Raw genomic sequence first — 12,716 nt, forward strand, 5'->3', positions numbered from 1 at the left:
GGCATTTTAAAACAGAGGGTGCGATTAGTAGTTGAGAGGAAGTTTGATGAAAAGCAGTGTGGTTTCAGACCACCGAGAGACTGTCAGGATCAGATTGTCAGTATGCGCCAGGTAATTCAGGTAATTTAAAAATGCTACGACAGGAATAGATAGTTATTTTTATGCTTCGTAAATCTAGATAAACCATATCACAGGGTACCCAGCAAAAAGATGTATGTAATGGAGGACTGTGGGATTAAGGGTATTGTAATGAATCAAAGGCATTTATAATGTCAATCGGGCTGCAGTGAAAATTGATGGTAGAATGAGTTCTTTGTTGAGGGTACGTACAGGGGTTAGACAATCTATCACCTTCTTTGTTCACAGTTTACATGGATCATCTGCTGAAAGGTACAAAGTGACAGAGAGGTACTCAGTTGGGCGGAATTGTAATAAGCAGCTTGGCCTATGCTGACGACTTGGTCTTAATGGCATTGTACGAAAGCCTGCAGTTAGTTGAAAATAGATACAATGGGTATGGTATGAAAATAAGTCTTTCGATTATTAAATTGGTGTCAGTAGGTAAGAAACCTAAGAGAACTGAATGACAGTTTAGGAATAAAAATATGGAACTGGTAGAAGATTCCAAATATTTAGGATGTGTATTGTCCCTGGTTGGTAGTATAGTAAGTGAGATTGAATCAAGTTGCAGCAATGCTAATGCAGTGAGCTCGCAGTTGCGATCAACAGTGTACTATAAGAAGGAAGTCAGCTCGCGGACCGAACTATCTCTACACCAGTCTGTTTTCAGACCAACTTCACTTTACGGGAGTGAAAGCTGGGTGGACTCAGGCAGGAGCAATGACAGGAGGGTACACGGAATGAAGAGATAAAGGCTATTTTATGAATAAACTCGACCGATGAATCGGTATGCATAAGTCGGTTTTGGGGGTGGGATCATATGAGGTGAATTAAGGAGGATAGATTATCTAAAAGAATAATGGACTGGGTCGTGGATGGTAAGAGAAGTATAGGGAGACCAAGACGACGATTATTCGATTCATATTCTGATTTAACGATAAGATGTATAGAAATAAATGAGGCCAGACAGAACTAGTAAGAAATAGAGGATTTTATCGGTGTTTGGTAAATTCACAGAGGTTTGCAGACTGTGCGCAGAAAGATATAAAAGTCTATAATGAAGATATGTGTTTGTATTTATGTAAAGTTAAACGGAAAATTGCTGGAATAAACTGAAATTAAGATTTGTAAAACGAATATTGCAGGAGAAAAATAGAATTCAGTACATTCAACTCTCGGTTTACCGTAATCGGATCCGGCTTAACCGCGATATCCAAAACACTAAACATGCAGGAGCGTTAGGAGTTACAGTAATACAGAATTACAAAGGGTCGGGATAATATTGTCAAGATGATGCTCTCATCACTCGAAAACTTGTTTTGAGAAACTTGAGAAGCAAAATGAAGAAAAAGTGTTTTTCGGTACAAAAGCAGGAAACCATGACTGATTACACTAGCCTGCAAAATAAAACTTATTTGTGCGGTAAAAACGAAACTAGGTGGATTTTATTAATTTCTTAACGCAGAATTCGAGAAAAAAATTAGTTTTGGCGAATCACGTCTGGTTTGGTGGCAATTTTACAAAATATTATTTTGTTCTTACGTAAAATTGTTGATACTTAGTATTGATTAAATTTGATATATTAATGTAAATTTCAGCTTGCAAAACGTAATCATACTTTTCATGCATTGAATACACATATATGCTGCTTTGTAAGCAAGTAGATGGTTTGTACTATATTTTTAATGTATATTGAAATTCGTGAAACTGAAGCATAACGCGCCTATTTAGTTTCGGCTGTACAGTTGCTTTTAAATTAATATAACCGTACCTTGAATAAAAATTACATGGTTAAACATACATAGTTTTGTTAGTTACATTATGTGCAGGTTAGATTCACACCTCCGTCTTTTCTCGTTTTCCGTGGAATTTCCGGGTTTTTGAAGTTCTTGAATGATCTCTAGAAGGGTCGTCTCGTGCAATCGACCAAGAGTAATCAGCCATCATATTCACATCCCAACGTCGCTGATAGCGTTGTTCTGCATCTTTGAGATCCTGGTGAAACCTTTCATCTTGTTCTTCACTGACAGCTCCTAAATTTGGAGGGAAATAATCCAGATGCGAAGCTAAGAAATGAAGCTTAAGGCTCATATTACAACCGAGTTCCTTAAACTTTACCAACATTTTCCTTACAATTTCTTTGTATTGAGGGTCCTTAATGTTGCCAAGGAATTTAGTCACTACATCTTTGAATGCGTTCCATGCCACCTTCTCAATTTTGGTCATCGTGTCTGTGAAAATTTTATCCTTCGTCTGTTTACGAATCTGTGGTCCATCAAATACGCCTTCTTTGATTTTTGCATCTAATAATGAGGGAAATTTAGTGGATAAATATTGGAAGCATAGGCTACTTTTATCTATCCATCATCTATCTATCATCAATCCAAATTTGATGTGCAAGGGTGGAAGTAGAATTTTTTCACGGTCAATAAGACACATTCAAGACATTTTTGGATTATGGTTGTAGTTGTTTCCTTTCTGTCCAATTCACTGTATCTCAATGTTTATCCCGTGCCCTGCTATCCCATTTGTATAGGAAACAGGGAAATTTTGTATAGCCTTTTTGTTGTCCCAGCAACAATCCAATGATCTTCAAATCACCGCAAATTTGCCACCCATGCTCATGATTTTTAATTTTTTCAAGCACCAACTTTAAGGTCTCGTATGTTTCAGACATTTTTGTGGAGTGTACAAGTGGACGGATGCCAGAACATTTGTATTCTGAAGCAAAACAGCCTTTAAACTTCTTTTGGAAGAGTCAATAAAAACACGCCAGTTACTAGAATCATACTTTTTCTCTCCCAATCGACGTAGAAGATTTGAAACATCCGTACAAAATACAAGTTCATCTTCTTGAGTGTAATACTTTCGGTCTGTTATCTTTGGAAGGAAACTGCTTTATCAGTCCATCATAAGCATTGCATAAGGGCTGGGGCTTTTAACACGTCTGATTATTCAAGTGGTTTAAGATGAAAGGCAAACTCTCAACTGTCTTATCTTCAGTCCTACATACCTCGCGGTCTATTGCGTATCTGGGGGAGTTTGTTATGAATTTACCAGGAAATCCCCAACTACAAAATGAAAATTTAGACAGCAACAAACCTATAATAAAATGCAAACAATAACAAATCAAATCACATAATTGTATTCTAATAAACGTTGCGCGAGAACATCTCTCAACATTACATCTTACGAATTCATGCAGATACTAAAACACCGAATTGCGTCAAAACTAGACGTGATAGGAAACAAATAGCACCATTTTCGGAATCAGGGCAACGATTTTCATAAGAATTACATATTTTCTAATTTACCGCAAAATCATGTTGGCTAGTGTTGTTAGTTTCGACGAAAAGTGCTGTTTATTTCTCCAGTGCTACTTTTACTGAAACGTATTGGGTGAATTAAAAAAATAATATACAGCAGTATCATTTATTATGTTTTAACTATACTGTCGGTACATCTGTTCTATTTTTTAACATTTTGCGGGTTAACCGCGAATTTACTAATCCGGGAAGCCTTAACCCTGTATTATCCCGGTGAGTGTATGTAAAATTGGAATTTGGGAAAAGTAAAACAACAGTTTTCTGCTCAATAGTTATCTGAAAGTTTCAGAAACATATGTTTAAGTATAATGACTTAAATAACTATTTCATCTTGTTAAGTGGACCTAAACGTGAAATGGGCACGTTTTAAGGTCTATTTGTAGCACTACGAAATTTAAATCGCCTCACAACATCAACTACTCTGTATGGTGCATGCATCACGTGACATACGTAATCCCAGTGGATGGAAGGCGCCATATGCGACAAAGGAGATCCAAAAATGTTCCAGGATGAATTTATAGGATGAAAAATAGTACAAATGGCAGATAAAGGGACGTTGTGCTCTTTAAGGGATAGTTTCGAAGTATGTTCCAGTGTGAAAAGTATTGTTTATAACCGATATGATGCTGGAAATATGGCAGTTTATCGATGACAGTGTGCAACATTCTGAAGAGATACTGAGTTATGAGACATGTTAGTGCTCACGAAAGTTGATGGTAGTTCTTCGAGAATGAAATGGAGGAAATGTTCACCTCGCTGTTCACGAACCACGTCATCAGAATATGTATTACAGGCAGAGCTCATGGAAACATGCAATTTATAATAATCGTACACTATGTACAGCAATTCACGTACAAATCCCTATACAATGTGAAATACCGTAGCGAAGCACGATTACATTTGCTAGTATTAATTAAAACATTTTCCCTCATTAATAATAACATAATTTAATAATTTAATCGAGAATAATTAGGGCGCCAGAGGTCACCAAATTGCATTCCTCAAAACGTAACTTACAGAGCAGCCCGATGACTTTCTTCTACCCCAGGCTGCGTGTTCCTTTACTCCAGTGCAACAGCATTTCCTAAAATAACACTCACACCGAATTTTAAATAACTTTTCGTTGCTTATCACAAAAACACGAAATAGGCACATTCAAAATGCTGAAAGAACTACACACAATTACACTAACAATATGTCGAGAAATAAGGTTCTTACTGTAGCACGCCACCTGACATGAAACAAGACGGATACAATGCCCTTCACCGGTTTCAGCATTTCACTATTAGCACATTGTACCCCGAAATGACTTCATTCACTTGCCGATATACTCATCAATAACCGCTCACTGTTAATCTGCACCTTGAAAACGTGCCAAACATTACTAAGCACTTTCACCAACACAAGAATATGAAAGAACAGTGAAATACATTGTAATGGTAGATCCTGGTTCCAGTAATAGTTGTAACTATTGACACTAGTAATAATAATTCTCCAATATAACTCTTTCGCGTAGTAAAATTCATCAGTAATAATTGTGAATCGCCAATTTACTCTTCAACGAACTATCATTAATCTTCTTCAAACATAACAAAATATCCAACAATCTTGAATTATGAATGTCGACCTCCTTCCAACACTTCCCTCAATACAACGATCTTGAAAAATGAATACTGAACCATCTCCAGTTCTCCTTTTATACAGAATAGATGCGTCTTCTTCCCCTGCAAATTCATCAAGACATCATATCTTAAAATTTTCTATTACCATAGCGTAATATGTTTGTCATCATAACACACGACAGAAAATGTATAATGTGGTGTAATACTTTCAAATGATTTCGGACTCTGGTAAGTAGCTAGTATTTCACCATATCATGCAACATAATTTATTAATATCAAATATAGAATAACTTCCAGCTTCATAATAATAATTGAATTAATTTACAAAATATATACCGGCAGAAAATGAAATCCCAGCACCAAGGATGGACGAAATTCGAGCTGCGTGTTACATCTCGAATATGATTCTTATTCATATTTGCGTGCCAGTCGACGAAGAGTGATGCTAGTAGTGAAACTGTGATCTTGCAAAGCAAGTTTGTTTTAAATACGCACTCTACTTTTCGTGAGCGTTAGTCATCGTCCGATGTTGACGTGAGTCAAACAACTCTTTAAGGAGACGAGGAATACACTATCAGCAGCTTATTGTGTTTGAACGAGGCGTGTAATAGCGCTACGAGAAGGTTATTTTCGCGATATTGCAAGAAGTCTTGGGACCAATGAAGCCACAGTGCATCGGAGTCGACAACAATGGTCGAGGGAAGGCACTGTCTCCAGAAGACCGCCGTACTCGCGGCATGGCTGTGGTGGACTGCACTGCATCTGCAGCAGCCGTTAGAGTGTCAGTTGGCACCAGAGTGACACAGCGAACTTTGGCAAGTCGATTACAGAGGGACAGCTCCTAGTCAGACGTCATGTAGCATTCACGTCACTGACCCCGAATCACTGCCATCTGCGAATTTGTAGGTGTCAAGCTACAGCTCATTGGAGGGCGGAGTGGAGTTCTTTTGTATTCTCTGAAGACAGCCGTTTCCGTCTTGATGCCAGTGATGGCCATAGGTTGGTAAGAAAGAGGCCAGGTTAGCGCTTGTAACCAAGTTGTGTGCGGCATCGACACACTGGACTTACACCAGGAGTTATGGTCTGGTGGATTATTTTCGGTGGCAGCACGAAGAACCATGAGAGCAAATTTGTACGTTAGACTCGTGACTGAACAGGCTGTGCTGCCATTCATTCGCAGTGTTCAAGGGGGAGTTTTTCAACAGTGTAACGCTCGTACTCATCTCATACCGCTGCTGTCACCCAGCGTGCTCTACAGAGTATCTACCATTGGCCTACGAGATCACTAGACCTTTCGCCCACTGAGCACGTATGGGACATTATGGTACGACAAATCCAGTGCCATTCAATACCAGCATTAATCATTGCTGATTCGAATGACCAAGTACATTATGCGTGGAACTCCATCCTACAAGATGACATGCGGCACCTGTACGATACGCATGCTAGCCTTCAACATGGTGGCAATCCCAGAGCTTATTAATGTATTCACATGTCTCCTCACGCATACCTGAAACTGTGTCCTGGAAACTTTAATTTAAAAAATATGTTACTTAGACGATTACTTAGCCTAAAGTACATTCCTCTCAACTAATGTCTTCTTAGTAATTGGATTTCATTTTCCACCACTGTAATAATAATAATAATAATAATAATAATAATAATAATAATAATAATAATAATAATAATAATAATAATAATAAATGCACTGACGAGGTGTGATACATGTACTATCACAGTGTGATGTTGTTCTAAGAAATATTTAATTATTGCCTGTTTCTTGTTAAATATTTTTACCCTAGCAATGACTAGCAGAGAAAAGAAGATGTTAGAACTTCTGAAGATTGAATCAGATGATCACTTCAAAAGAAATGTAGGTGGAGTTATAAATAATATAAATATAGAACAAGAAATGGATAACATAACAGGTAAGCAGAACATAGATCACTTCTTGGACATATGACTTTATTTTCAAGCTAAAATATAGCTAATTTTTGAAATCATGTAGTTAATGAAGTGTGGATATGATTATCGTCATTCACAATACAAATAAATGTGACGTTATGTATACATTATGTTTAAAGTAAAATTTAGAAACATGATGATGATACAGGGCTGTGAATTTGATTAATTTGTTACAGAGTGCGCTCATTCAACAGTCATTTATTGAAATGAACGGGGTGGCACCAGAAGGAAAAAAGGGAACCATTGCAGATCACGGTACGCTATTACTGTTTAACTTAAAAATAGATTTGAAATTGGCAAAAGGTGTTTTTATTAAAAACAACCTGAAGATGAAGTTGTTGAATGCAATAATGACATTAATATGTAATTTTTTTTTTATAGGAAATACTCAAAATATCGTTGAAGTGCAACAAGGCCTAGAGCTTCCACTTGAGCCTAATAGCATAGTCGCTGTGGCCTCCTAGCTCCAGGGATTAATACGATATACTTGGTTCTGATAAAACTACTCAGATTATTTTCATTTGTACTTATAGATTATTGAGAAATTTCTGAACTACGAACAAATATTCTTCCGGTAATATAGTCTGGGAAGAAGAACGTGCTGTGAACTTTTGAATGACGAAACGCAACTGTAACTGAACGAGAAACAGAAAAATCAGTTATCATTAATGAAGAGCGGTAATGGTGGTGATTACTCTTTTAAGAGGAAGTACAACCAGCCAATGATATTCTATCAACACTAATCAGAGGATAAAATGGAAGGGATCCGACACTTCGAAAAATGAAGTTATAGGCCAAGACAAGAAAAGGGCCACGAAGGGCGTGAAAATGAAAGCCTTTCTAAAACTCCATACGTAATACCGTAGGGGTAGGAAAATAACAAAAGGGGGAGGAAAGTCAGACTGGAGAGAATAAAGTGAGGATCCCGGTACATACATATGGAAAGAATGCCAGACTCAGATAGGAGGATCGTAACTATCAACTCAGGACAGGAAGAAGATCCCGACAGGAGGCTTACCCACAGAGGGGTGATCAGAAGACAAAAGAAGACAAAGGAGCGATATTGTTTAAGTCAATAAATAAAATTCACGTTTTGTCTGCGCATACATTATGAACATGAATATTTGGATTCGACCAGAAAAATCGTTCCATGTCTTACAGAATCCTGTAAGACCACGGCTTTGCATGACCGAGTATAAAGAACATGGGTTCAATGGAATAGTGTGACGCCTCGCGATATCGGCAAATCCCTAAACGTTCTTGTGTAGCAGTACTGTGTACACAATCGAGGATGAAAGATCCGTCCAAGTGTATTTCTAATCGGTCCATTCCCATTTCCTACAAGAGTAGGGTCCGTTCTTCTCGTATAATCACACCAACAAGAACAAGAACAACGACATGCTCGTACGCTATGGTGTTTTTGATGTTTTAATTTCTCTTATGAGTGGAGAAAAAATTTAGTTTAGTTTCAAAGATTATATATTAGGTTTAATTAATATAATTATTGTTGTTAACAGAATGCGAATACAAGATTACATCATTTTAATAATTCAGACCAAGCTCGATAGCTGCAGTTGCTTAGGTGCGGCCTCTATCCAGTATTCGGGAGATAGTGGGTTCGAACCCAACTGTCGACAGCGCTGAAGAGGTTTTTTCCATGGTTTCCCATTTTCACGCCATGCAAATGCTGGGGCTGTACCTCGATTGAGGCCACGGCCGCTTCCTTCCCACTCCTAGTCCTCTCCGGCCCCATCGTCCCCATAAGACTTATCTGTGTCGGTGCAACGTAAAGCAACTTGTAACTAAAATAATAATTCAGAACGAGAAGAGAGTAACACTGGACTGTATTAAGGTGCTGAACACATCTTTCTAACACCCGAGATAAGGCGTCGAGGTGCTCGATACCCTGATAACAAAGAACGGGGACTGCTCGTATGAGATCAGGAGACGCCTTTCAATGGCACGTAATGCGAAGGCGAAGACGATCAAGATCTGGAAAGACAGAGCTATTACTAACAACAAACATAGACTGGTAAATGCTCTGCTTTTCATATCGCCACATACGCAGCTGAAACTTGGACAATTAATAACGGCCATGACTGAGACAAGAAGAGCCTTAAAGTAATGATGGTCGATGTGATTTTGCAGGTTGGGACTCGTATGGAAGGTTCTCTTATCTCATCGCACTCTAGGGAACTGCTTATTTCATTTGTGGTAGTTTCATAGGCCGTGAGTCAATTTCCACCTTTCAGTGAACTGAACCGTACACTTGTTGACTCGACATTCTATATAGATGTGTCTGTAAAACTATTCATTAGGCGCAAATAAATGTCGTCATCAATTTGAATTTCATTTATTGAAAGACATTTGTATGATCGCTTGCTATCCCTGAAGAGAAATATGACACGAATTTTTTTCTTTAAAGCTGAATTTGTGTGTCTAATTCTTGATTTTGTGTGTGTGTGTGTGTGTGTGTGTGTGTGTGTGTGTGTGTGTGTGTGTGTGTGTGTGTGTGTGTGTGTGTGTGTGTGTGTGTGTGTGAAAGCTAAGTTATTATTATTAATATCGTTGCGTCGTTGTTCTTAATTGTAATAAATAATATATAACCCTGTTCTACGAAATAAATACGTAACTTTCCTTGTCAGGAAACTAGGGGCCCCTTTTCAATTATTGCGGGCGGGGGCGATCTTCATAGCGCCGCTACTGTTTGCAAAGTTCAAAATATGTATTTATTCACAAAGGACACCATACAGCTACACTGCGCGGATTTCACTTGTAATTAACAAATGTAAATTTTCGCAATAAAATATAACAAACGTAACAAATGTACTTTTATGCAGTGTTTTTAAAAATGTATCACCTTATAAATGTAAGTTGTAAATGAAATTCAGTACCTGCTGAATGCAACTAATATCTACGACTGGATAAGTGAATGATTGTGAGTTAGAAAAGTGTAAGGTGTTATTGTAATATATTTTATGTACTCCAAGCTCTACGTATTACTACAGCAGTTAACCGTAAGAGGGGCCCAACAGTCCTAACGTCGCCACCTGCAAAGGCATGATAAACAAATAAATATAGGTTTAATATATAAACAAATTATTACATTAAAAGTCTGGCATTCGGATGGCCTTTTTTTAACATTGCAATATTAAATTACATACACATATGTTCATGTTATCTATCCGCCAGAAGATTAAAAACTTATCCAATCTGTAATCATGTTTAATAATTATAGTGGAAAGATACTTTGGTTATCTCCATTCTTACAAGTCTTACATCCACGATCTTCATGCCTCCCTTCATATGATGAAACTACCGTTTCTTGGGACGGCCGCGTGGTCGACTTCTGCCTGGATTTTACTGGACAGCTGTCTCAGTAACTGATCGTTCTTCTCTCCTCATGACATGTCCATAGCATATGAGGCGAGCTCTCGCATCTTGTCCGAAATTGGTGCAACTCTCGTCCGTTGTATGACGGAAGTGCAACGCTAGCAACCGTGCAGGCTGCGATGTAAGGTATGGTATGGATAGCAGGCAATGTTACCTAGCAACCGTGCAGGCTGCGATGTAAGGTACGGTATGGATAGCCAGGCAACATTACCTAGCAACCGTGCAGGCTGCGATGTAAGGTACGGTATGGATAGCCAGGCAACGTTACCTAGCAACCGTGCAGGCTGCGATGTAAGGTACGGTATGGATAGCAGGCAATGTTACCTAGCAACCGTGCAGGCTGCGATGTAAGGTACGGTATGGATAGCAGGCAATGTTACCTAGCAACCGTGCAGGCTGCGATGTAAGGTACGGTATGGATAGCAGGCAATGTTACCTAGCAACCGTGCAGGCTGCGATGTAAGGTACGGTATGGATAGCAGGCAATGTTACCTAGCAACCGTGCAGGCTGCGATGTAAGATATGGTATGGATAGCCAGGAAACGTTACCTTGCAACCGTGTAGGATGCGATGTAAGATATGGTATGGACAGCCAGGCAATGTTACCTTGCAACCGTGTAGGATGCGATGTAAGATATGGTATAGATGACCAGGCAACGTTACCTTGCAACCGTGTAGGATGCGATGTAAGATATGATATGGATAGCCAGGCAATGTTACCTAGCAACCGTGTAGGATGCGATGTAAGATATGGTATAGATGACCAGGCAACGTTACCTAGCAACCGTGTAGGATGCGATGTAAGATATGGTATGGATAGCCAGGCAATGTTACCTAGCAACCGTGTAGGATGCGATGTAAGATATGGTATAGATGACCAGGCAATGTTACCTAGCAACCGTGTAGGCTGTGATGTAAGATATGGTATGGATAGCCAGGCAATGTTACCTAGCAACCGTGTAGGCTGCGATGTAAGATATGGTATGGATAGCCAGGCAATGTTACCTAGCAACCGTGTAGGATGCGATGTAAGATATGGTATAGATGACCAGGCAACGTTACCTTGCAACCGTGTAGGCTGCGATGTAAGATATGGTATGGATGGCCAGGAAATGTTACCTATCAACCGTGTAGGCTGCGATGTAAGATATGGTATGGATAGCCAGGCAATGTTACCTAGCAACCGTGTAGGATGCGATGTAAGATATGGTATAGATGACCAGGCAACGTTATCTTGCAACCGTGTAGGATGCGATGTAAGATATGGTATGGATAGCCAGGCAATGGTACGTACCAACCGCGTAGGCTGCGATGTAAGATATGATATGGACAGCCTGGCAATGTTACCTAGCAACCGTGTAGGTTGCGATGTAAGATATGGTATGGATAGCCAGGCAACGTTACCTAGCAACCGTGTAGGCTGCGATGTAAGATATGGTATGGATAGCAGGCAATGTTGCCTAACAACCGTGTAGGATGCGATGTAAGATATGGTATGGATAGCCAGGCAATGTTACCTAGCAACCGTACAGGCTGTCATGTAAGGTATGGTAGACCTTACAGTATTTGCACCCTCTCCTATATCAAGAGCCTCGCACAGGCCTAGTTAGTGGCAAATATTTGTTGCGGCAACTGTAAATTCTGCGTCAGGCTTTAACATCTTGTACTGGTCATGATCTGCTGGTAGTTTGGTCTTCCATTTTAGCCTGGAGAGCCATCCGTGCTTCTTCGTTCCACCATCAAGTCTGTCTGTCCACGAACCGTTTGCCTATATTTATCTTTCGGAGACTTTCAGGCGATGCCGTGTGTATCTGAACGCACGTGATTTCTACGAGCTGATCGATCAAAGCACAGTCATCTCCGTACAGGCCATGATGGCCCTTGGAGGGGTGAAAGGTAAAGTTTTCCACCATCCGTAACCTCGGTACTTGATGGGGTAGAGTGGTTAGCTCTATGCCCGGCCACCTTTTGCTCCCAGGTATTAATCTGGTAGTCATTTTTGGTGTAGGCTGAGTGAACCTCAAGACCATGTGCTCCTTCGGAAGTGCAAATCTGGTTTCTTAAATTTTTGACTTCCTGACGGGAAATAGAACCCATGTCCTCCCGGGCGAACCCAGCACACCTTTACCGCCTTGACCAGGCAGCCCCTAACATCAGGTTTGCCACGACCATGTCCTTCTTTTCGGAGAGTTTTCACCACTTTATTCTGAGCCCAAGGCGGTTATATCTACCCATTCCGAAGATCCAAAGCAAGCAATTGATGTTGAAGAGCAAGGGATTCTGATGGGAT

Source organism: Anabrus simplex, chromosome 5 (assembly GCF_040414725.1).
Source record: "Anabrus simplex isolate iqAnaSimp1 chromosome 5, ASM4041472v1, whole genome shotgun sequence".
In the NCBI taxonomy this organism is placed as follows: Eukaryota; Metazoa; Arthropoda; class Insecta; order Orthoptera; family Tettigoniidae; genus Anabrus; species Anabrus simplex.